This window comes from Xyrauchen texanus, chromosome 5, assembly GCF_025860055.1.
Source record: "Xyrauchen texanus isolate HMW12.3.18 chromosome 5, RBS_HiC_50CHRs, whole genome shotgun sequence".
NCBI classification, from domain to species: Eukaryota; Metazoa; Chordata; class Actinopteri; order Cypriniformes; family Catostomidae; genus Xyrauchen; species Xyrauchen texanus.
In genome coordinates, this window is record NC_068280.1 from 30338768 (window position 1) to 30365522 (window position 26755).

The following is a 26755-nucleotide window of genomic DNA, read 5'->3' on the forward strand; positions in this document are numbered from 1 at the left end:
TGTCTCCCCTGCCACGTCGCTGAGCCGAGCCCCTGTTGTGGCCGGACCATTTCCGGCTCCTCAGAAAAATCCTGAATGAACTCCCGTATTTGCGCCGCTTAAATACCCGTATGTTCGGGGGCGGGACATGCAAATACTGGTTGCCAACTCTCATTGGCCTTTTTTCATAGTTCAGAGGTGAATATCGGCGCTCAAGAGAGACCCCTAGTGTCGCTTCTCTGACACAACGTCTCGTTCCCTCCATCGGGGAACGGAGGTTACATACGTAACTAGACGTTTCTGGTATCTTCATGAGTAGACGAAGATGTGGAACTATAGAGATCAAAGTAGAATTCTTTAAAGCATTATTAATATCAGTGGCTGAGGTAAACATTTCTTCACCAGCAGATTTCACTGAGGGGATGGTAGAAAAAGACTCTCCCTGCTTTATATACAGTATCTAGCCAAAAGTTTTCCTGCTTTGTCCCTCAATTCAAAGTATGACTGTCTTGCCCTGAATAACAAAAACTCCACCTTCCGCGACAAAATAGTATTATTTCTATATTTTAATCGGGTTAATTCTCAGATGACATACGGCGCTTCTGCTCTGCCTCTGTACTTTTAATATTTCCTTCCAACTCCACAAGTTTGCGTGCTTTGGATTATTTGATGAATGAGGCATACTGTATGATCAGACCCCTAAGAACTACCTTAAGTGCCTTAAAGCCAATTGAGAGAGTAAACACAAATTAAGTGTAGATTAATTCAGAGAACTGTCTCGAATGTGTGTTCCTTCACAAAACAAATTCCAGCCAATATAAAGCCATTCAGTTTCCTCAGACAAACAAACGAATGATCAGTGAGCCGGCTGTTATGAGTGCAGCAGATGACGTCATCATTCCAATGTACTGTGGAAATACTCCACAAATCATATACCAGACAACAGGTGGCCTAATCGCAAGGAATGAACAGATTCATCCCCAACTGTCCTGAAGTAGTGTTATTCCACAAAACAGATATTTTGTAGTCATCCGTAGTGTCTATTCTCAATATGGCAGAAAACATCTTTGTAAAACTGATCTTCCGTCAATGCCAAAGTTTCTATAAGGAAAAGTGTTATTCCACAAAACAAAACAAACTCCAGCCTCATTTCTATCTCATAGCGGTCGTAGTGCGCATGCGCCAACCGCCAGTGTGTGCACGCAGTCAAATTGAGTATACTGTATTTTGAAAGGCTGAGCATTCAACTGTAAGCATTCACTAAGTGTTCACGTCAAAACTGAAGTATACTTTGGGCTTTAGAAGGCAGCTACCTGGACAGTGGGCAGTGAGGCAGCTCACTTGGTTTTGGAAAAGAGTTTAGGATTTCTTATAAACTGTTTATAAGGAATGTGCACTGGAGCCATCTTTCTAAAAGTTGCCCACTCAAATCACCCAATCACTGTCTCCTGCTCTGCTTTACATCACCTCTTTTCTCTCCAACACTTCTCCTTTCCTCTCTCAGTGAGCCCCCATTGTGAGCAAAGATCCCAGCACTGGGAAAAGCTGTGTGGTTTGTGGAGAGCTCTGAGGTGATAGGGTTCTTAGTCTAGAAATTGAGAGACTGTGGATTACGGCCTAGAAACCCCCATTAGCTGTGTGTTTCTGTGGCGATGACAGCCCCTGCCTGAGATGTCTGCTCAAAAAGCTAACACACACTCTTCTAAAAGTCCACATGCCAATATTGTTATAGTCTCAGAATTAGATTTTAGACTTGAGATACCAGTTAGAATCAAATATTTCAGCACAGCCTAGAAAACTAACTAAATGATCTCTCAATCCTTAGCACACAGTGTAAGAACTGTTAAAGACTAGGACAAGCTAGAAAGATGTCACTCTTTGAACAGGAGATGTCAGAGTGAAGTTGCAATCAAGACATGTTGATACAGTTATTTAATAAAGATCCCTGTTGTCAGAAGTGCTAGTATCCTGTCAAGCTCAGGAATTGGCTTCCCAAGCTTCTGTCTTCTTGTAATCTCATCGTTCATGCTATATGCAAACAACATAAGCACATTAGATGTGTGCATCTCACAAATAGATGGGCTGCATCCGAAACCTTAAAAATACAGACTTATCAGGCAGGATCCAGAGGTAGGAAGGCATCAAAGTGCCTTAGAAGCTAGCCTGAAATCAGATTCCTTAAAAAGTACTTAATGTAAAACCACTTTTAAATGTATGGTCTAATGTTATTTAAGAAATAGTCTGTTAAACTAAAGCCGTAAAAAAGAAAAAAGAAGACAAGAAACATTCCTAAAACAAAAGCAAAGACTTGTCTTAATTTAAAATGACATTCAAAGTTAATTTGATCCTTTATCTGAATCATGTACATACAGCCCATGCAGTATGGTCCCCTGTCTCTAAAACACCCCCCATCCCCCCATCACTATTTTTCTTTTTCGTGTTTTCTGAAGGTTATTAAGAGTATATCCTCAGTTTAATGACACTTACAGGCTGAACACTATTTAAGAGGTGCTAGCTGTCTGTTTAATTTACTGCAGGCACACCAATTAGCCCTGTCTTCATAGTGTGTCTAAAGATCACACACACATGTCAGGATTAGAAGTCACGGACATAAAACAACAGTAAGGCTCATTTAGAGTACAGTTTAATGGTAATCTTGAGAGAGGGGCCTACTAAGATTTCTGCAAAAGATATAGGAATTTATTTGTAATAATCTGATAAATACTGTTAATTTAAACTAGTTTTATTTCTTTAATGTAAATAATCTGTGCAGATTATGCTGTATGTAAATGTATTTATGAAGCAGTAACCAATCAGATCGCTCATAGAGAGTGACAGTGTAGCTGCCCAGACCTGACCCATTTTGAACACTATCTCCTGTCTTTACAAACACATTTCTGCCTCGACGAGGAAATCAACTTGATGGTTGGATGACTTTGCTGTGTTTGTGTGTGTGTGTGTGTGTGTACGTGCACCTCTTTTGGCTTCTGGAGTTTTATAGAGAGGAAAGTAGGAGAAAGCTAATTATAATGTTACTAATGGAGTTTGGAATACTTTGTGGCAAAAGGAAAGCTCTTATCTTTTACAGATTTAGACCTTTCAAACTGTTTTCCTTCTGTTTATCATCTACTCATTACACTCAGTAACAAGTATCATAACAGGCCTAGCAGAAACATTTCTGAAATTCTCTAAAGGTCCTGTAATTTCAGATCTATCATTGATTTCTCTGAAACGGAAGTGTGTGGCTGCTTTGATCTTTTTGTTCTCTCCACCCCTATTCTCCAGCTTTAACTTCAGCATTGCATGTTAAATATCCATTCACTTAATTGCAAAGTTTAATATTTGGAGCATATCTGGAATTATAAAGAACTTCATAACTAATGTATGCCATTTAAGCAATAAGGCATAAGAGGTCCTGCGATATTGCGAAAATGTAGTGGAGTACCTGCAACCACTTTAGCCATGACTATATTTACAACATAGTACAGCTTTAGGTACCATATTTGCTTTTTAAATCAGTTTCTACATAATACAAATATTGAAATATTTTAATGACAGAAATTGTCATTAAAAGATTATTTTCATTTAGTAATTATGTCATTACTCTGACACCTGAATTCTGAAATTGTCCCTGACATGTTAAGTAAGATTAATAGTGAGCCTTTATTTTGATCTTTACACTGCAAAGGTGGCAAAGAAACTGCATCTTAAGCGGCATATACTGTATAAATAACAAAAAGGTGCATTTACACAGAATTTTAATCCTTCACAGAGGTGCCATATATGCATTTGCACAGAAATTACAATTTCAAAAATAATTTTATGAAAATAATGTTTTAAATATGAAATTATAAATATAGAAATAAATACATGTATCAATTATAAGCAAAATATGAAAGTGTAGATTATAAAATATATACTCTGCCACAGAGTGGCTGCACTGATGCTGCATTTAATTTATACATATCCAAAGCAGCATCATAGAGGCCTTTGATACTATAGACTAAGCTGGGTCATGGCTGGCATATTTTAATTTGGCGTTAAAGCGTCATGTGTCTTAACACAGAATTATGAGGTGACACTGAAAAGCCTTAACTCGGCTATGTAAAGACGCTGGGTGCTGTGCAGTGATATACACAGTAGCTAGGTAAATAGGTGTTTCAGGTTATAGCTGTAACTATACAAAAATGTGTCTTTTAGCTTGGCGGAAACCCTGTATAAACCAGTTACCTGCAAGAACCACATCGTTTTTCTTATGATGTGTTAGGGCTTCATGAAGATTTTGAATGCATCACCTTCGACCTCAGTCTCAACTTTTGAGCTCTTTTGCACTCTTCTTTCTTTCACTGCCGAATTTCCTCTCTTCCTGCTTCTTCATCTTCTTTCTCCCTCCCTCCCGACATATCTCTCTTTTCCCCCACACTCCCTCGCTTCCTGCTGATGATGGCACTCATGGACTTAACAGTGTCTCATTCTGCAGACCCCACTGATGTTCACAGGGTAGATGCAGCAGGATGTCATTATGGTCCTAAAGTTCCCGTCCAACTCGCCTGTCACCCACGTGGCTGCCAACATGCAGCCAGGCCTCACCAACCCATCCATCATCACCGTCACTGCCAACCGCCTCTTCGCCTTCAATAAGTGGCCTGGACTTACTGGTGAGCGATATAAATTATACAGTAAAGGCATTTGATAATACTATTTATATTGGAGAAAGATTTTACTGTTGAAGATGTAGTCAGTCTGATAAGTCATGTGGTATATTCATTTACTCTCAATTATGCTGGTCAGTTACCTCGTCAAGTGTAGCTTTATCCCTCTCAACTCTTTGGATAATCATCAGTTCCTTGGACATTGATGTCTCTGCTTGGATCAGATGATCCAATGATCCAAGCAGACACTTCCTCTGCCTTGCATTCAGCTTTCTGTCCACCTATATTTATCAGCCTCTCCCTTATTTTATGTTTATTAAAGATCAGTTGCATAGAGGGAGGTGCTAAGAGACTCTCACCAGAGAGTGGGAGGGTATTTCTCAGAGATTACACTTTACTTTTAGAAGCTCTACTCAGGTACAACTGTTTTAGATTATGATATGTACAACAAAGGCTGATAACAACAACACATTTTCATTTTAAGAATTTACATGCAAAAAGTAAATAAACAACTCCACTCTTGAAATCACAACATAAATATGCACACAGGAAGTTTTACAAGCTTACAGAACAGCGATTAAGGCGTTTCCATGCAACATGAAATTGTGATAGCTTGTAAAAAATCTAGGAACTCTGATCGGTTTTCCTTAAATTGTTCATTTTTAGGGAACAGTCATGAACGGTTTTAGCGTTGACTTATTAAGCATAATTGTCTAAGATTGTGCATGTAAATGAGTGTGTATCTAAATGTAGTTAATTGACTAGTGCATGCAGGGCACAATTTTGAGTCAAGATAGCGTGGTGATATACAGGACAAAGTATGTTTGTGGGAATCTATGTTGTCCACAAGTTTATTGTTTTGTTCCATCTCTTTTTCGTTTTAGTTTTTGTTCCAGCTAATGATGTTATTATTATTAGTGTGCTGTGGTAAATGGCTGTTCCATGACTTCTATAAATAAGCATGCTGATGGTTCAAAAGATTACATCTATTTATCATCTGTCCTCTTTCTCTTTTCTCTCTCTTTCTTCCTGTCTCTCTTAGGGCATCAAGGCTCCGCTGTGCGAGACAAGCAGTACCAGTTACCAGTGGAGATTGACCCTTTGATAGGTCTGTGACTCGTCAATCGTCAGCAGAGTGATTTGTGATTGGCTGTTGTGAGTTGTGAGTGCTTGGCCCTTGGGAGGATATCAGTGCTGTTTTTCACCCAACCGCCATTCCGTTTGAGACCAGCATTTGCATGCAAATTGGAAAGCAATGAGCTGTGGCTTTGCCTGTACATAATCAGTGCTTTCTCTCTCCCTCTCTCTGTCTCTGTCTCTTTCTCTTTCTCTCTCTGCCCTGTCAGACTGAATGAATATGAATGGTGTAATAATGTCTGATTGAAGCTGCGTGGCATATGCTGTCAGGACAGTATGACCTCCTGTTAGGAATGCAGACGAGGGCAGACGAGGAGTGGGGATCTAAATGCGGGTTTTATTGAAAACAAAGTGAAAACAAACAGGAACAAAAGAAACATCCACGATGGGAAAACTGAAACCAAAACATCGAAGGAACACGGACTGGAAAAACACAGCAGGATGAACACGGCTAGACAGGGAACAGAGTAAACATCAGGATTCAAAACATCTGAAACATTCAACGATCGACCAAGGAATGGTGAAACAAACAGGGTTTAAATACACAGACACAGGATGATCACAAACGACAATCAGGTGCGAACAATGACAGAGTGATGATGGCCGGGAATCATGGGAATTGTAGTGCAACACGGGGCAGACAACAGGGGATCGTGACACCTCCTCTCTTTCCTCCGACCTGTTGATGAGGAAGATAAGAGGATAGAGTGATGAGAGGGAGATTAGGATGTGTGGAAACATATTGCTGAAGCCTTTCTGAATTTTCTCTCTCTCCTTTTTCTGTTCTCATTCATATACAATCAAAATATATGTGTGCCTCCTGATTTCTCTGTTTGTCTCTTCATAGCTGCCCTTCCATTGCTTAACCATGTCTGTGTGAATGTCTGCAGCTAAGCTTCATCAGCCTGATGCATATTGCACACTTTTATGGTGTTTTCTCCTGAAACAGAAAAATAATTTGTCACTTCTCATCTGTCCCATTCTCTCTTGCTCCACAACCTTAATCACTACCTCACTTAAATTGTATTTGAGCCTTTTTGTATTCCTTCTTTGTGAAGAGTCTGATTGTTAAGAAACATGAATTTGCATTTCAGTTGCAACTAGTGACAGTCAGATAGAGTTGAGACTGAATAGATTATATTTGGCTATTTCAAGATTATCAGCATTGGCCAATATAGGCCTGTCATGATTATTAACGAATCATCTGATCGGGTTTACTTATCTAACCAAAGTTATTTGAGATAACCATGATTTTTGTGCAATTCAAATTTTAATGCCCAAATAAGTGAATTTTTAGCAAAAATATAAATGCCATCAATGGCACGTTTGTGTCATTCAATTTCACTTGAACTTAGAGCGTCACTGAGCCGCAGCGCGGATGTCAACCAGAGCAGATCCTGTCTGGAAGAGCGCGTGAAGCATTTCATAAGCACTCTGATGCATTTGCCATCAGCAGAGGCTCATGCCAAACTCCTGTGAAAATATAAACAAACAAATATAAACTCTAATAATAAAAACAAAGCACTTCAGCTTCACTTTAAACGACCGTGTAATGGCACGATCATAGTTCCTGGTCATAGCGGGTTCATACACATTGTTACAGAGATGGAGATGCACCCCCTACACTATTTCTGTGGAGTGATAAAATGATGAAATTAAATGATAAAGGTTTTGCTTCATGAGAAATCAGAGTTTGTGGGTTTAATTAAAGAGCAATAAAATAATGTGTGAAAGTGAAGAAATTAGGACAGAAATATTTTACTATTACATAATATATATATATATACATTAGTAATATATATACGTATATATAAATCTAATAAAAAAAAATTATAAAATAAAATATGACTTCCAAAAACAGTGTGAATGTACTGTAAATAGACCAGAAATAAAGTTGACCCCCCAAAAAAGACATATTTTAAGTATTTAGACATATTTTGCTATTTAAAACAAATTTTCATGTTTATATCCCTATTTTATTATTTGATTTATACACTACCGGTCAAATGTTTTGAAACACTTACTCAATCTTTATTATAATTTTTATTTTTCACATATTAGAATAATAGTAAAGTCATCAAAACTATGGAATAACAAATGGAACTATGGGAATTATGTTGTGACTAAACAAAATAAAACAAAATCAAAAATCAAAACTGTGTTATATTTATCTTCAAAGTGGCCACACTTTGCCTAGGATTTTCAGACATGTACTCTTGACATTTCACTTCAACTTCTTGAAGTATCACCCTGGGATGATTTTTAAACAGTATTGAAGGAGTTCCCATCTCTTCTGGGCTCGTATTGTCATCAATTTCAAAAAACTTTTTTTTATATTACATTTTATTTTTATAATGAAATAAATTATTAAGGTGGCACAAATATATTTTTGTCTAACATTTAAGCATATGCCTTCAGATCAAAAGATATTTAAGATCATGAGAAACATTTCAGTCAAGTGTTTCAAAACCTTTGATCGGTGGTGTATATTTGAAGTTAAATAATTCTAAATGACTTCATAAGGTGTATGAAGCACAATATTATGACAATTTATATGACAATTAATCACGAAATCCCTAAAAGAGACAATAATTCGTCATCGCCCTAAAACTGACAATTATTCATCATAATCTCAATTATTTGTTAGCAACATTTCATAATTGTAACAGCCCTATATAGCATGTTAATTTAAAGCTGGACTTTGTCATTTCTGCATCATCAAACAGAAATGCTTAAATTTCTCTTTTTACATTTCATCTGCGGAACAAACAAATAGTCCGACTTCTGTTTATCGCACAAACCGATAATACCAGCCCAAACTCACAATACTACACCGAAGTTGCTGTGTCAAGCTGGACAGGTTGCTCAAAACAAATTTTTATAGTGCTACAGCAACACACTGTTTACAGTAGTGATGGTAAGATCGGATCATTTGAATCTTTGAGTCTCGTTCAGCAAAATGAACGAATCTTTTTTCAAGTAATTTCGTTCATTTCGTTCATTTGAGCAGAATTAAATTAAAATGTTACATTTTCAATAGCCAAATCCACTCAACACGTCTACTTATGCAAACTTTGATTATAGCCCCAATAAGGAAAAATTGATAATGCAGCCATGGACAAATGATGAGAAACAGAAATGATTACTTCACCTCTGGAATCTTCTTGTCCCAGTCATTCATCTTTTGTCACATAACAGCCGTATGTGCATAGTGTATGTGTCTGTCACGTGGCAAAAGAACGAACGACTCAGACCAGAAGACTGGAGAGGTTAACTAATCATTTCTGTTTCCTGTGTGAGCAATGCATAGCGTATGGGATTGTCACGTAACAAAAGAACAAACAACTTGGACAAGAAGACTGGAGAGGTGAACTAATAATTTCTGTTTCCTTTACAGCGCCTATGCAGTAACAAACGAACAGAGTTTGCGCAATGCACATGCGCAGCCAACAGAAAATTAACGAATCACTCGCTGAGACTACTCGTTTTTTGAGTCACATAAAAGATTCATTAAAAATGAACAAATCGTTCATGAACAACCCATCACTAGTTTACAGTTTTCAAGGAAATTAGTCTACAAATGGCTGACTTATAGTTTCCTCTAAATAATAAGCTGGGATAGGAGAAAGTATTTTAACATTGTCTTCAGCTTTTACCAATAAACAGAGGTGTATAAGCAAATCTCCCAAATTTACAAAAACATTTAGTTTATTTTTGTCTAAATATTTTGTACAATTTATTAATGTCAGGGGGTGAAAAAGAGAAGTTAAGATATTGACAATATCTGCTCTATTTCTAGGTCACTAATCTCATGTGACAAATTTGTGACCATGTTAACTCCTTCGTACAAAAGGGCATCTAATTCAAACACCATAAGATGCTCTTTGGAACATTATTATGTTAATAATATGATTTGTAAGGGGGTACATTTAAAATTAGCAATTTTTGTAATGGTCTTAGAATTATAGCATTATATGGCTATCCATATTGAAAAACCAAAATCGATTGGACACTGGTTCAATCTTGTGAAATTGTACTAAACGTGCAAATTACCATGTTTTGAATTGCAGCTTTAATTAGTTTTGTTTTTTATTTTATTTATATTTTTACTTAAAAATTTTAAGATGGGTCAGAAACATTTCTCTCTTCTATCTCCCTGTGTGAGGACGTCTTGCATAGCTCATTTTCTTTTCCTGCTCCAAAATTTCATGTATGTATTTACATGGCCTGCATTCCATACAGCTCACGTTTAAACACAGTAAATTCTGCATGACTGTGCTGTTGATAATTCGTCCACTCTGTGCAGCATAGACGCACAGTGCTGGAGTGTGTCACGAGTGTGTCTAGGCATCACACACCTGATTCTGAGTAGTCTGGCCCTTTTACTCATCCCTTTCTCTCTCAGTCTCTCTCTTACACATGCACACTGTTAAATGTGTTAAAAAAAAAATTTATTTACGGCTTGTGGGCCAGATAATTCTTTATGATTATTTTAGATTTTTCTTGTGACAAAAGTTGCTGTTTTTCAAACCCTTAGGGCCAGATGAAAATGTGAACACTCTCTCAATATTCTGTCTTTTACTGCTTTATATATTCATTCACAAATCACGTGCTCATGCCCATTATTTATGACAAATGTCATATTTTAATGGTTTAACGTATTTATAATCCCTTAAGAGGTTTTCAGGAATTAATTTACCAGACATTGCAATAGACCTTTAGGTTCAAAGCTGTCTCTACATCTCTTCAACTCTCTCTTCTTATGTACATGTATTGCTATCTGTGTTTCCTGCTTTCTCTTTTTATCTATTACAATTTTTCCATTTCTGCAGTAGACTACAGTATTTGCCTCATTTCACTCTATTCTCTCATACTTTCTGACCAGTAAAGTTTAGTTTGTAGCTCTTTACCTTTATAGTACTTTTACAACTTTTTACACTTTCAGTTTTTTCCTTGTTTGACTATTGACTCTCTTTCTCTTTAGAGCCAGTAATGTGGGCACTCACAGGAGGCAGATCTAAGATCTGTTAGATCAGAGTATCCAGGTAAATGCTCAATGTTTTGTCATCATGACTGACAACCGATTCATCGTGCTCTGCGGCTTCTGGAACAAGAGCTTCCGCATCTACTCCACTGATACAGGTAACCGCTATGACACCCCCACCCCCCCCCCACCCCACCCACCCACCACCTCTGTCTCTGCCGAGACACCTCCCCCTACTGCAATACACAAAAGAAAGGGTCAAAAGTCACAAATGAGCCAACAGACTGCATTACAACTCCATTGCCCCTGGGCTCAAATAGATTTCTCATCTCAAGGATGGACCTTGACTCCTCACAAGAGGATGAGGCTCAGAATGCAAGCAATGCAAGCAGAACTCAAATGTTAATAGAATTCCAACACACAGAACCTTGTAAGACTCTGAGATGTATGGAAGGAAGGTAGGTATGGTAGGATGCAAGGAAGAAAGAAAGAAAGAAAGAAAAGAAAGAAAGAAAGAAAGAAAGAAAGAAAGAAAGAAAGAAAGAAAGAAAGAAAGAAAGACACAGACAGACACTCTGCACTACACTCTGTGATCTGACTGCAGTTACCACAGACAGGCTGTCAAACACGTCTCAGTCAAATGCTCCCTCTTACTCTCATGCAAATACACCCAGACTTATCATGTGCATGCAGCACTCCAAAACCAATATTTACACTGCATAAGAATTGGGGAGCATGTGCACTTATCTGTTGTATGTAAATGGCACAGCAGACAGCATCAGCTTAGTGGAGTCTTTCACTCGCACTCTGCAGTTAGTAGATTGACAACCCAGTAAAGTTCATACTTGTTCTTTCAGGCACAGAGACAGAATTTATTTTATATATTTATTTATATTTCCATGAATGTGTAACAAGCCATAAAACTAAAATATGCTTGAGTTCATACTCCTTAGACTTGGGGTCAAAGGCAATTTTGATGTGGTTTTTACTAGTAACCATTATGCATTAAATATTCACCACTATTCCAGCTTGGGTGACATGCATAACATTTTGAAATGCCAAGTGCTAAAAAATACCTTTATCAAATAAAAACATGGAAATCAATTTAACAGTTTATCTGTGGTACTTGAGGCAGTGATGACCACAAAATTACCAAACATGGAATGTTTGTTACCCCGTATGTAAACATGGAATTTATTGTTACCCCTGTATGGACCATTTTACATCTATGTATATAAGATGTGCTAAAACCACCACATTTTACCTAATTATATTAACACATTTTATAGTTGTACTTTTAATTTTATAAATGCACATTCTGCAACATTACCTTTAACCCTTGTGCGTCAATAAAAAAATAAGTTACTTCATGGACAGAAATGTTCATCAAAAAACTGCCATAAAATTATTATACATTCATATGATGAATTCATAAAAATGAATTATTTTCCATATAATAAATGCTAAGGGGGGTTATCACAGTCAGCGATATGTCAATGTTTAGCAACAACATTGATATTAATGCATTATTATTTTTGTGCAGTGTCAGATAAAAAAACAGTACCTTAGAGGACAAAAATGTCCATGTAAAAAAAAACTGCAATAAAAATATTATATATTAATATTATTATCCACTTTCACTGACTAAGATTTTTTAAACAACATAAGTCCTTATCATAACTACCAAATATTCATTAATTTCCAGGTGTTTAACCCTTTAAAACACACTCTGACATCCATACCAACACACCAAATTTTAACTGCATCATTTATTCAATTGGCCTGCAGTGTTCTATACAGCAAACAGGGAAACAGTTCAAACAGTTTCAAACAGAAAACAGGGAAAAAGCATGTATTTGCTCCTCAGGCCAAACATGAGGAAAATGTTAAATTCAAGTCTCCAGAATGGAAGCATAATATCATAGAATTCATGATATTTTGCTTTATTGACAAATATGGGATCAAATATTGGTTTCAATGGTGAAATTTTTGTCCTGAAGGTCCTGAGTGTAACTATTTTGTGTACACAGTGTATTATAGATGTATTTTATGTATTTGAAATATTAAAATCCCCCCAAAATACACACATTTGGCTAAAATTATGCCGTTGGCATTAACACAGCCAAAATAAACAAAAATGAAAAAGACAAAAATGTCCCAAAGGTCGAACAAGGGTTAATACAATCTATAATAATGTGCTCAAAAATCAACCCCTTTTAGCTGGTACGTATGCAGTATTTTAATAGCACCATCAACTGGGTGCTCTCAACTTTGGAGAGAAACTGCACAATACTATCACCTCCAGTGGACTACTTTTTTCCCCTGTCCAAATGAACATTAAAAATATATATAACATTTAGAGTCCTACATTAAATTCTTATTCAAAATGAGAATGAAAGGTAGTTTCTCCCAGTAACCTCTGTGCCTGAAAAAGCATGTATTTTCCTTTCTCCAGGATCAGACCTTGAGTAGTTGTAGTGAAACATTTTTTTTAAATGAGTTGCAAATAGCTTGGTGCTAGCAACACCAATGGCAAGTGCTTAATTTCTTAGCAACCGACATACTAAATGTATACCTTATAAAAACATTTGCCAAATGCATAAATGAAAATATGTTGTGCATTGTACTGAAAGTTTTTCCCACTGTTCTAAGCAAAGTCCCTTCATTTTTGTGTGTGTGTGTTTTCAGGTAAACTGACACAGGTTGTATTTGGGCATCTTGATGTGGTGACGTGTCTGGCCTGCTCTGAGTCATACATTGGTGGAGACTACTACATTCTCTCCGGTTCCAAAGACGCCACACTTCTACTCTGGTACTGGAAAGGCAAGTACAGCAGTATCGGACAGAACCCTGGGAGTAAGTTACCTACATTTAGACAAAGGTGTGTGCGTGTGTTTTCCTTTAATGAAATCTCCATAATATCTGGTCAGATTGTTTCATCAGTATTAACACTCTGGAGTTTCTAGATTTCTTGATGTTCCTCACATAGAGAATTCAAGAACACTGAACAGTCCCAACCAGTGCTTTACAAACGCACATAGGAAACGTTTACATGCAAGTGATGATATCAATGCAACGCAACAGTGTTAAAGGCTCATTGTTCATACACACACACACACATTCCTGTGTGTTTCTTGTCAGGGCCAGTGTAATGATTTACAGCTCACTCTTAGAAGCTACAACTAGTTTCATCTGACCACAGCAGGTAAGTTTCAGGCTAGGATCATACGTGCGAGTGTGTGTGCGAGCGTGTGCGTGTGTGAGTGAGTGAGTGAGTGAGTGAGTGAGTGAGTGAGTGAGTGAGTGAGTGAGTGAATGAGTGAGTGAGTGAGTGAGTGAGTGAGTGAAAGTGTAGGCCAAAGGGCCACAGAGTAAGACTGTAAATGTGACTCTGCGGTCTCTGGCTCAGGAGAGTTCAGTCTCATCTATTTGAGACAGTGAGAACACTCAATAAAAGCAAAATAATGCCGCTAGCTTCCCCTGCACACACTAATCATATGGCTGCTGTGTTAATCAAAGCCCTGTACACACAAACACACAACTTCCCCTTTGCTAATTTGGAGGTTTTGGATGCTCCTTGTGCTGTTAAATGCTCACTTACAAATGGGACAGGATTTATGATTAATTGTGATTTGGTTAATGAGCGCTTGCAGATGTAAATGTGACAATGTGAATGTTGCCATTCAAGTGACTAAGAGTAGAAAGTTCAGGACTTTCATATGATGTCAAATTAAACAAATTTGTCTCACAGGTCGAACATTAGAGGACATGCTTTATTAATATCCAAACCTTCATGATTTTCAAATAGTCAAATTTTTCACAAAGGCTTTTTCAAAGCTAAGAATTTTCCAGTCATAAGATGATCAGTTGTCCTCAGTGCAGATATTGATTCAATGTAAAAGGCCTGTTCAGGCTGTGTCTGGTTACTAATGATCAATGTGTCAGTATTGTTGTCTCAGTTTAAAGGGATAGTTTGTCCAAAAATTTACATTTTCTCTTCATTTACTCACCCTCATGCCATCGCAGATTTATATGACTTCATTTTTTCTACAAAACACAAACAAAGATTTTTAGAAGCATATCTCTGCTCTGTTGGTCCTTACAATGCAAGTGGATGGTGAAAAGACCTTTTGAAGCTCCAAAAATCATGTAAAGGCCACATGAAAGTAATCCATATGAAACCAGTGGTTGAAGGAATGTTCCAGGTTCAATACCAGTTAAGTTAAATCGACAGCATTTGTGGCATAATTTTGATTACCACAAAAATCTATTTCGAGTCATACCTCCTTTTCTTTAAAAAAAGCAAAATCGGGGTTGCAGTGAGTTCCTTACAATGGAAGTGAATGGAGAAAATAAAAGTGAACGTGGCCAGTTTTGGAGGGTTTAAAGCTTTGCATTAATTACTGTTAAAACTTGTGTAATATTTGAGCTTTGAAGTTGTTTAAATTGTACATTATTTTGTCACAGTCAGTATTCCAGTTCCATGTACCATTATACTGTTCGTGTGTGTGTGTTTGTGTGTGTGTGTGTGTGTGTGTGTGTGTGTGTGTGTGTGTGTGTGTGTGTGTGTGTGTGTGTGTGTGTGTGTGTGTGTGTGTGTGTGTATTATAGTAGCAGAGTAGATATCCACACAGTCCAAAACCACAATGTGACATCCCATTACAAATCTCTCCAACTCAACAAACATCAAACTCAAGTCTCTCATCTCCAACAGCACAATTTTTCATTGGCTCCTTACCACTTAATGAGCATGTTTATGAGTTTGCTAAATGTCTGTAGGTCAAACCAATCACATGTTAGCTTTGTTTTCAGGCTTTTTAATATTAATGTGCATTTTAAATCAAAATAGCATACTATTATACTATTCGTACTATTACATACTGTATGCATACTATACTATATAGTATAGAGTATAAATTACAAATTATCTGTATTCATGGAATAACAGAATGACCTACAACATTTGGCATAATGTTACTTACACAATACTTTATGACACAATGCAATATATAAGACTACATTTTACATATTGTTACAATTTTAACATCTTTTTTTTTACTCATTATTATCAGACATAATTTTAACAAATTTTAAATTTGAATGGAAAAAAATATATATGATTCCATTGACCGCACTGCCATCTTGTGGCAGAATCATGCAGAACATAGTCATGAAACCTGATGTTTATAGAACCTGTCCGATGCCATTTTAGTAACAACTAATATGTATTAAACATATTTTTGTTGTATTGATTTATGTGATGTATATAATCACACATAGGCCCTACGCTCTTTTTTTTTTTTTTTTTTTTTTGTCTCTCGATGGGTACATACTACTCTCTAGTGCGCATTTGCAGTATAGATAAATAGTATACGGTATGTAGGTATTATTAGATCGTAATCAGATGTTGTCCTAATGCGAACCAAATGGTGGCCAATGACAGCGAGGTTAAACGATACACCAATATATCAGTTTTATTGATCTTTTCAGGGCACAATCCGACATCAGGCTTTAATCCCTAGAGTTGTAGGGTATAACTCAAAGCAGAGACATTTAGAAAGTTTGCCACCTAATGAAACATATATATCTACACTGAGAGAGAGAGAGAGAGAGAGAGGAGAGAGAGAGAGAGAGAGAGAGAGAGAGAGAGAGAGAGAGAGAGTGAGCGTGCGTGTGTGTGTTTGAGAGAGAGAGAAAGAGAGGCCAGCTTGGTTAAATCTAGTTAAATATGTGTGACTGGTTTATGTGTCCAGGTAGGTAATTAGTTCATTAAATGCCATTTTTAACATTAATTCGATTTACTTGATTTAGCTTATCACTTGCTTGAAATCATAAAAATATAATATTTATGAAAGGAATGAATTTCCTTAAAGCTAAAATGTGTAACTTTTTTGATGTTACAATAGCTACTGCCTCGTTCAGCACAGAAATTTCACACTTTAAATTTGGTAACTTGAGAAACATTTCAAAATGTCTGAATGTCATTCCATTAGATCAGGCGTTTTCAAACAGGTCAATGGATACCTAGGGGCTGCAAAGGGCCGCTAGGGGGTCCACAGAAAATATGAAAGATTTAGAAAATAAAGATTAATAAAAAAAAATTAACACATAATTTTTTATGCAGTGACTGCTTCATTCAGCTTTCTAAAGACTAGTCAGAAATTATGAAAATAATCAAGATAATGTTATTTTAAAATGTAAAATACAAATAAAGTCTATTTAATGCAGAGTAAATATTTTCAAGAATAAAATAATTTGTTTTGGCTTGAGAACAATGACAGTATGAAGACAAATTATTTAATTTAGCAAATTTTGTCTTTATTATCTCATGTTTATTATTTTTCACAGAATAAATGGGTATTTATACACAAAATATTTACATCTACCTTATTATTGATTAATTAAATTATTAATTAAAATTGTATATATATATATATATATATATATACAGGTGAAACTCGAAAAATTTGAATATAGTGCAAAAGTTCATTAATTTCAGTAATTCAACTTAAAAGGTGAAACTAATATATTATATAGACTCATTACAAGCAAAGTAAGATATTTCAAGCCTTTATTTGATATAATTTTGATGATTATGGCTTACAGCTTATGAAAACCCCAAATTCAGAATCTCAGAAAATTAGAATATTACATGAAATCAATTAAAAAAAGGATTTTAAATACAGAAATGTCGGCCCTCTGAAAAGTATAATCATGCATATGTACTCAGTACTTGGTTTGGGCCCCTTTTGCATTAATTACTGCCTCAATGCGGCGTGGCATGGATGCTATCAGCCTGTGGCACTGCTGAGGTGTTATGGAAGACCAAGATGCTTCAATAGCGCCTTCAGCTCTTCTGCATTGTTTGGTCTCATGTCTCTCATCTTTCTCTTAGTAATGCCCCATAGATTCTCTATGGGGTTCAGGTCAGGCGAGTTTGCTGGCCAATCAAGCACAGTAATACCATGGTCATTGAACCAGGTTTTGGTACTTTTGGCAGTGTGGGCAGGTGCCAAGTCCTGCTGGAAAATGAAGTCAGCATCTCCATAAAGCTTGTCTGCTGAAGGAAGCATGAAGTGCTCTAAAATGTCCCGGTAGACGGCTGCGCTGACTCTGGACTTAATAAAGCACAGTGGACCAACACCAGCCGATGACATGGCTCCCCAAACCAACACAGACTGTGGAAACTTCACACTGGACTTCAAGCATCTTGGATTGTGTGCCTCTCCATTCTTCCTCCAGACTCTGGGACCTTGGTTTCCAAATGAGATGCAAAATTTGCTCTCATCAGAAAAGAGGACTTTGGACCACTGAGCAACAGACCAGTTCTTTTTTCTTTAGCCCAGGTAAGACGTTTGACATTTGAAGCCCATGTCCAGGACCCGCCTGTGTGTGGTGGCTCTTGATGCAGTAACTCCAGCCTCAGTCCACTCCTTGTGAAGCTCCCCACACATTTGAATGGCCTTTTCCTGACAATCCTCTCCAGGCTACGGTCATCCCTGCTGCTTGTGCACCTTTTTCTTCCACACTTTTCCCTTCCACTTAACTTTCTATTAATGTGCTTTGATACAGCACTTTGAGAACATCCAACTTCTTTTGCAATTACCTTTTGAGGCTTTCCCTCCTTGTGGAGGGTGTCAATGATGGTTTTCTGCACAACTGTCAGGTCAGCAGTCTTCCCCATGATTGTGAATTCAACTGAACCAGACTGAGAGACCATTTAAAGGCTCAGGAACCCTTTGCAGGTGTTTTGGATTAATTAGCTGATTAGAGTGTGACACTTTGAGCCTACAATACTGAACCTTTTCACAATATTCTAATTTTCTGAGATTCTGAATTTGGGGTTTTCATAAGCTGTAAGCCATAATCATCAAAATTATATCAAATAAAGGCTTGAAATATCTTACTTTGCTTGTAATGAGTCTATATAATATATTAGTTTCACCTTTTAAGTTGAATTACTGAAATTAATGAACTTTTGCACGATATTCTAATTTTTCGAGGTTCACCTGTATATACTGGCTGCCAATAGTTTGGAATAATGTACAGATTTTGCTCTTATGGAAAGAAATTGGTAATTTTGGCATTCACAAAGTATAGTCAGGACATTATTGATGTAAAAAGCAGCACCATCACCATTTGAAATTGGTCATTTTTTATCAAATCTAGACAGGACCCATTTCCAGCAGCCATCACTCCAGCACATTATCCTTGAGTAATCATGCTAAATTGCTAATTTGTTACTTGAAAATCACTTGCCATTATATCAGACACAGCTGAAAGCTATTTGTTTTTTTAAATTAAGCTTAACAAGGTCAATATTAGCGAAAAAATGGCAAAAAAAAGAAACAGCTTTCTCTAGAAACTCATCAATCAATCATTGTTTTGAGGAATGAAGGCTATACAATGCTTGAATTTGAAGAAAAAGATTTCATACAAATTTGTACTCCACAGTCTTCAAAGACAAAGGACAACTGGCTCTAACAAGGACAGAATGAGATGTGGAAGGCCCAGATACAACTTATCAAGAGGAGAGGTACATCAGAGTCTCTAGTTTGAGAAATGTATGCCTCACATGTCCTAAGCTTTTTCATGTACAACAATAAAGTGAAGACTCAAGAAAAGAAAAGGCCTTTGCAAAGAAAAAGCACATTTTGAAAAGGTTTGAGTGGGCAAAGAAACAGATATTGGACAACAGATAATTGGAAAAGAGTGTTATGGATCTTAACCTCATTGAGCTTTTGTGGGATCAGCTAGACTGTAAGGTGTGTGAGAAGTGCCCGACAAGACAGTCACATCTATGGCTAGTGCTAAAGGAAGCGTGGGGTGAAATGTCACCTGAGTATCTAGACAAACTGACAGCTAGAATGCCAAGGATCTGCAGAGCTGTAATTGCTACATGTGGAGGATTTTTTGATGAGAACTCTTTGAAGTAGTTTAAAAAAACAAACAAATTGTAATAGTAATTTGTCCACGTTATTAATGTTCTGACTATACATTGTGATCAGTTGAATGCCACTTTGATGACAAAAGTACCAATTTATTTCCATAAGAGAAAAATCTTTTGGCCAGCATATACATTTGAAGACAGAAGTTTACATACACAAGTCAAAGTCATTAAAACACATTTTTTAACCATTCCACAGATTTCATACTAGCAAAATATAGTTATGGCGAGTCGTTTAGGACATCTACTTTGTGTATGACATGAGTTATTTTTCCAACAATTGTTTACAGACAGTTTGTTTCACTTTTAATTGACTATATCACAATTCCAGTGGGTCAGAAATTGGGTCAGATGTTAACTGTGCCTTTTAGCAGCTTGGAAAATTCCAGAAATATCAAGCCTAATTTAGCATCTGATAGGCTAATTGGAGTCAATGTATTTGTACCTGTGGATTTATTTTAAGGCCTACTTTCAAACTCAGTGCCTCTTTGCTTGACATCATGGGAAAATCCAAATAAATCAGCCTCAGAAAAAAATGTATGCACCTCTTCAAGTCTGTTTCATCCTTGGGAGCAATTTCCAAATGCCTGAAGTTACCACATTCATCTGTACAAACAATAGTACGCTAGTATAAACACCATGGGACCACGCAGCCATAATACAGCTCATGAAGGAGACGTGAAAAGTGCAAATCGATCCCAGAACAACAGCTAAGGACCTTGTGAAGATGTTGGAGGAAACAGGTAGACAAGTATCTATATCCACAGTAAAACGAGTCCTATATTGACATGCCCTGTAAGGCTGCTCAGCAAGGAAGAATCCACTGCTCCAAAGCCACCATAAAAAAAGCCAGATTAGAGTTTGCAAGTGCACATGGGGACAAAGATCTTTTTGGAGAAACGTGCTCTGGTCTGATGAAACAACAATTTAACAGTTTGGACATAATAACCATCGTTATGTTTGAAGGAAAAAGGGTGAGGCTTGCAAGCCAAAGAACACTATCTCAACCGTGAGGCATGGGGGAGGCAGCATCATGTTGAGGGGGTGCTTTGCTGCAGGAAGGACTGGTGCACTTAACAAAATAAATGGCATCATGAGGAAGGAAAATTATGTAGATATACTGAAGCAAAATCTCAAGACATCAGCCAGAAAATTAAAGGTCAGTCGCAAATGGGCCTTCCAAATGGACAATGACCACAAGCATACCTCCAAAGTTGTGGCAAAATGGCTTAAAGGCAACAAAGCCAAGGTATTGGAGTGGCAATCACAAAGCCCTGACCTCAATACAATAGAAAATATGTGGCCAGAACTGAAAAGGCATGTGCGAGCAAAGAGGCCTACAATCCTGACTCAGTTACACCTTTTTTTGTCTGAAGAAAAGTGACAAAATTCCAGCAACTTATTGTGAGAACCATGTGGAAGGCTACCAAAAATGTTTGACTAGTTAAACAATTTATAGGCAATGCAACCAAATACTAACCAAGTGTATGTAAACTTCTGACCCACTGGGAATGTGATGAAACAAATAAAAGCTGAAATAAATCTATTCTATGAAATAAAACTATTATTCTGACATTTCACATACTTAAAATAAAGTAGTGATCCTAACTGACCTAAGACAGGGAATGTTTTCTATGATAAAATGTCAGGAATTGTGAAAAACGTATATGGGACATGCGCAGATAATGTGCTGAACTACACCTTTGTTTATGCTAGTACACCTCTGTGAACCGGGTAACTTCATACATCATCTAAAAATGGCCTTTGGACAATTTGGTTAAAACTAATTATCACACATCTCACTGGAATGCTCTATTCTGATTGGTCAATCACACCATCCAGCAATCTGAATTCTAAATAGTGACTGCACAACTGAGGATAAAGTGATATCAGATAATGAGCAGTCAGATGGACAGTTTTGAAAAATAATCACCAACATAACTCCAATGCAAACCAGAAGTGGAATTCATCATTTTCTAGAGACTCCAACATTTCTATCTTCTCTCATAATAACAAAATTTCAACGCATATCAGTATTTCATGTCCATTTCATTATTTTATTTGGTAGATAGCCATATAAAAAACAGGATAATGAACACTCAGCTGGTTGTTATCACAACATAAACCCCTTCAGGGCGATAAAAGGCCAATCTGCTCTGTGTTGGGGTCCTGAGCACCCTCTAAGTGTTTATTTCAAGATAATGACTGGATGACTGTACATTATCCCTTACTTATATGCATAAGAGTGGAGTGCTTTTTTATTTAATGCAATGGCATTCATACATTTTTAAGAATGGCTCAAGGGTCAACATATTTTTGGAGCCACTGTTGGTTACAAAATATAAAACATAACATACTTTCTGTGAAATGTACTTTGGCCAAACATTGAGGTTACAGCTTATATCCAGATGTTTATTGCTGATTTTTTGCTGGACTTTAGGGGTGAACCCTAAGTGGTTGTTTAGGAGTATAAAGGAGGAGTCCTAAGATTTAAGCAAATAACTACTGGCTGTGTTAAAGTCAGGGTTTCTAAAAAATATCTTTAAGACTTCCTGTGATGTTGTGTTGCTCAAAAATCACTTGCTCTACATACATTTTATTTTGAGTCCATTCACCAACAGTCTAACATTAGTCCTACTCCAGTCTTGAAACAATCTCACTGTACTTTCCTGAAATTTCCTTTATTTTCCAAACAGTACACATAAAAGCAGCCCTGTCTGCTGCACTTTTTACCGCATGTAATAATAATACTCCACTTCACATAGAGGTTCTAATCACCCTGTTGGGGGTTATTTTGCAGTAACAACTGGATGACTGAACATAATCCCATACGTGGCCTCAGGCTCATGTTTTATTAAATGTCTTTGTTTATAGGGCACAGGTCTCAGAGCAGGATGAACTGATTTGTAGCTCTGGTCTAAAGGCTGGTGTGTTAGACATTGATGTATTAATATGTCTTCATTGCAGAGTTTTGAGGTATTTTGTAAGATACAAGTCCTCTTCAGATTTCTGAGAGGGAGTCTAGTTTCTGTAAAACACACGTTTATGTGTTGTACTGCTTAGTGCTTGTCTGCTTATGAGTGCAGTGATTACACTAATTACATAATTACATGGTAGACAACCATTAAACAACCTAATTTAAACATTACAAGTGCAGCTATAATATCCTGTGGGACACAACCCAAAAATGGGTTGCATGTCTGCTCTGATAGGATCTCAAAGAGCAGGAAAAATACAAACTTATCATATCTTTTGTCCTTGATATTAAAGGCAGTGTTTTGTTGTTGTCTCTGCTGGGATAGTAGAAAGTATTATAACACTGAAAAAGTTACATACATTATCTTAAGGAACCAAAATGGTAAATGTTTATGTTCACCTTATATCATGTTAATAATATTTTATTGTTAGACCTATGTAGTTCATGGTAATATTAATAAACTAAATGTTTAATTTTAAGGACATATTCGTTTGTACTAAATCAATTTTGGTGCTATTTTGGGTCACCACCCGATGTCCAATATAAAACCTAGGCCCAGCTGAAGTAAAACCAGAACTTCTGCTGAATGGTGTAATATAGTGTCTTTTTTGCATTTGGAACATTTTACATGATTTTATTTATTAGTGGTGCCAAAGGCAAGGCATCACTTTTGTTATTCGCCATACTTATTATTAGTGGTGCTTGCCAAAGTCAAGGCATCACTATTGTTATTCGCCATACTTATTATTAGTGGTGCTTGCAAAGCATCACTATTGTAATCTCACATACTTATTATTTTTAGTGGTGCTTGCAAAGCATCACTATTGTAATCTCACATACTTATTAGTGGTGCTTGCAAAGCATCACTATTGTAATCTCACATACTTATTATTTTTATTTTTATTAGTGGTGCTTGCAAAGCATCACTATTGTAATCTCACATACTTATTATTAGTTAGTGGTGCTTGCAAAGCATCACTATCGTAATCTCACATACTTATTAGTGGCGCTTGCAAAGCATCACTATTGTAATCTCACATACTTATTATTTAGTGGTGCTTGCAAAGCATCACTATTGTAATCTCACATACTTATTAGTGGTGCTTGCAAAGCATCACTATTGTAATCTCACATACTTATTATTAGTGGTGCTTGCAAAGCATCACTATTGTAATCTCACATACTTATTATTCTTCTTTTTATTAGTGGTGCTTGCAAAGCATCACTATTGTAATCTCACATACTTATTATTCTTCTTTTTATTAGTGGTGCTTGCAAAGCATCACTATTGTAATCTCACATACTTATTATTCTTCTTTTTATTAGTGGTGCTTGCAAAGCATCACTATTGTAATCTCACATACTTATTATTAGTGGTGCTTGCAAAGCATCACTATTGTAATCTCACATACTTATTAGTGGTGCTTGCAAAGCATCACTATTGTAATCTCACATACTTATTAGTGGTGCTTGCAAAGCATCACTATTGTAATCTCACATACTTATTAGTGGTGCTTGCAAAGCATCACTATTGTAATCTCACATATTATTATTTTTATTTTTATTAGTGGTGCTTGCAAAGCATCACTATTGTAATCTCACATACTTATTTTTCTTTTTCTTATTATTATTTTTCTTATTATTATATCTCCGTACAAAACTTCGGCACCTAACTCGTCCCGCAACGTTTGGCGTAGACCCACGAATGAGGTGTCAAATCGAACTATTGAGGACACGTGTGCTATGACTTTTATAAGCGATCGGGGGTACGGTATTTGCCACAGGGGCAAAAAAGCTGCCGAAAAATCCCATAGACTTAACATTGTGACAAACTTTTACGCATCACAGCTCCGAGCGAGGATTTTGCAGAAATGTGTGATTTGCCACATTTGAAGAGGCTGGCAGGCTCTGTAAGAGCATACCTCAATATGGGGTAAAAGTTGCACCCCTGGGGGGCAGGAGCTGCCCAAAGTTGCCCCCATTGACTTACAATGGTGTAGGACGGCCCATGAAATGAAATTGCATAGGGACTTTGTATTGAACATAGCTCTGGATCACAGTGTCATAGAGACAAGGGGGCGGGCTCATTTTACTCAGACCACCAATCAGTCTCTCAGGATCATTTTGAATCTATCAAGCCACGCCCTAGCAACAATTTAGAGCACCTTAGCAACAAGTCCCATAGACTTCTAATGAAAGACTTCAAAGGGATATCTCCGGATAGAAGTGTCATAAAAACACAAGGGTGGTCTCGTTTGACTCGGGGCAGCAAACAGCCAATCATGAATCACCTCAACACTTTATAGCCCCTCCCTAGCAACCATTGTCGAGCACCTTAGCAACAAAAATCCATAGAGGGATATCTTCCATTCTGAATGTCACAGAGGCATGGGAGTTGGTTTATATCATTCATACTGACAAGCAGCCTTTGGAGTTTCATGATTGGCAGCTGCCAAGCCACTCCCTAGCAACTAAACAGAGTACCCTAGCAACCGTTTAGCAATAACTATATCTCTGCACCACAAAATCAGAGAGACTTCCGGGTTGATTTATTTCACTCAGGATGGCAAGGAGACTTGATTAGTATCACTATGGTAACTGCCTAGCAACCAGATGGGGTTACCCTAGCAACCAAGTAACAAATCACATATCTCTGCATCAGAAAAACGTAGAGACTTCCGGGTTCACTTATTTCAATCAGGATGGCAAGGACATTTGATTAGTATCACTATGGTAACTGCCTAGCAACCAGATGGTGTTACCCTAGCAACAGAGTAACAAATCACATATCTCTGCATCAGAAAAACGTAGAGACTTCCGGGTTGACTTATTTCAATCAGGATGGCAAGGAGACTTCATTAGTATCACTATGGTAACTGCCTAGCAACCAGATGGGGTTACCCTAGCAACCGAGTAACAAATCACATATCTCTGCACCAGAAAATAGTCGAGACTTCCGGGTTGACTTATTTCACTCAGGATGGCAAGGACACTTCATTAGTATCACTATGGTAACTGCCTAGCAACCAGATGAGGTTACCCTAGCAACCGAGTAACAAATCACATATCTCTGCATCAGAAAACGTAGAGACTTCCGGGTTGACTTATTTCAATCATGATGGCAAGGACACTTGATTAGTATCACTATGGTAACTGCCTAGCAACCAGATGGGGTTACCCTAGCAACCAAGTAACAAATCACATATCTCTGCACCAGAAAATCAGAGAGACTTCTGGGTTGATATATTTCAATCAGGATGGCAAGGAGACTTGATTAGTATCACTATGGTAACTGCCTAGCAACCACATGGGGTTACCCTAGCAACCAAGTAACAAATCACATATCTCTGCATCAGAAAAACGTAGAGACTTCCGGGTTGACTTATTTCAATCAGGATGGCAAGGACATTTGATTAGTATCACTATGGTAACTGCCTAGCAACCAGATGGTGTTACCCTAGCAACAGAGTAACAAATCACATATCTCTGCATCAGAAAAACTTAGAGACTTCCAGGTTGACTTATTTCAATCAGGATGGCAAGGAGACTTGATTAGTATCACTATGGTAACTGCCTAGCAACCAGATAGGGTTACCCTAGCAACCGAGTAACAAATCACATATCTCTGCATCAGAAAAACGTAGAGACTTCCGGGTTGACTTATTTCAATCAGGATGGCAAGGAGAATTTATTAGTTTCACAATGGTAACTGCCTAGCAACCAGATGGGGTTACCCTAGCAACCGGGTATCAAATCACATATCTTTGCACCAGAAAATAGTAGAGACTTCTGGGTTCATTTATTTCACTCAGGATGGCAAGGACACTTCATTACTATCACTATGGTAACTGCCTAGAAACAAGATGGGGTTACCCTAGCAACCGAGTAACAAATCACATATCTCTGCCCCAGAAAATAGTACAGACTTCTGGGTTCACTTATTTCAATCAGGACGGCAAGGAGACTTGATTAGTATCACTATGGTAACTGCCTAGCAACCAGATGGGGTTACCCTAGCAACCGAGTAACAAATCACATATTTCTGCACCAGAAAATCGTACAGACTTCTGGGTTGATTT

General features: G+C 37.3%; 1 pseudogene; it reads left to right on the plus strand.

The window, feature by feature from the left end:
• The window catches only part of LOC127643525 (lipopolysaccharide-responsive and beige-like anchor protein), a 116977-nt pseudogene that overhangs the window by 49060 nt on the left and 41162 nt on the right, over positions 1 to 26755 (plus strand).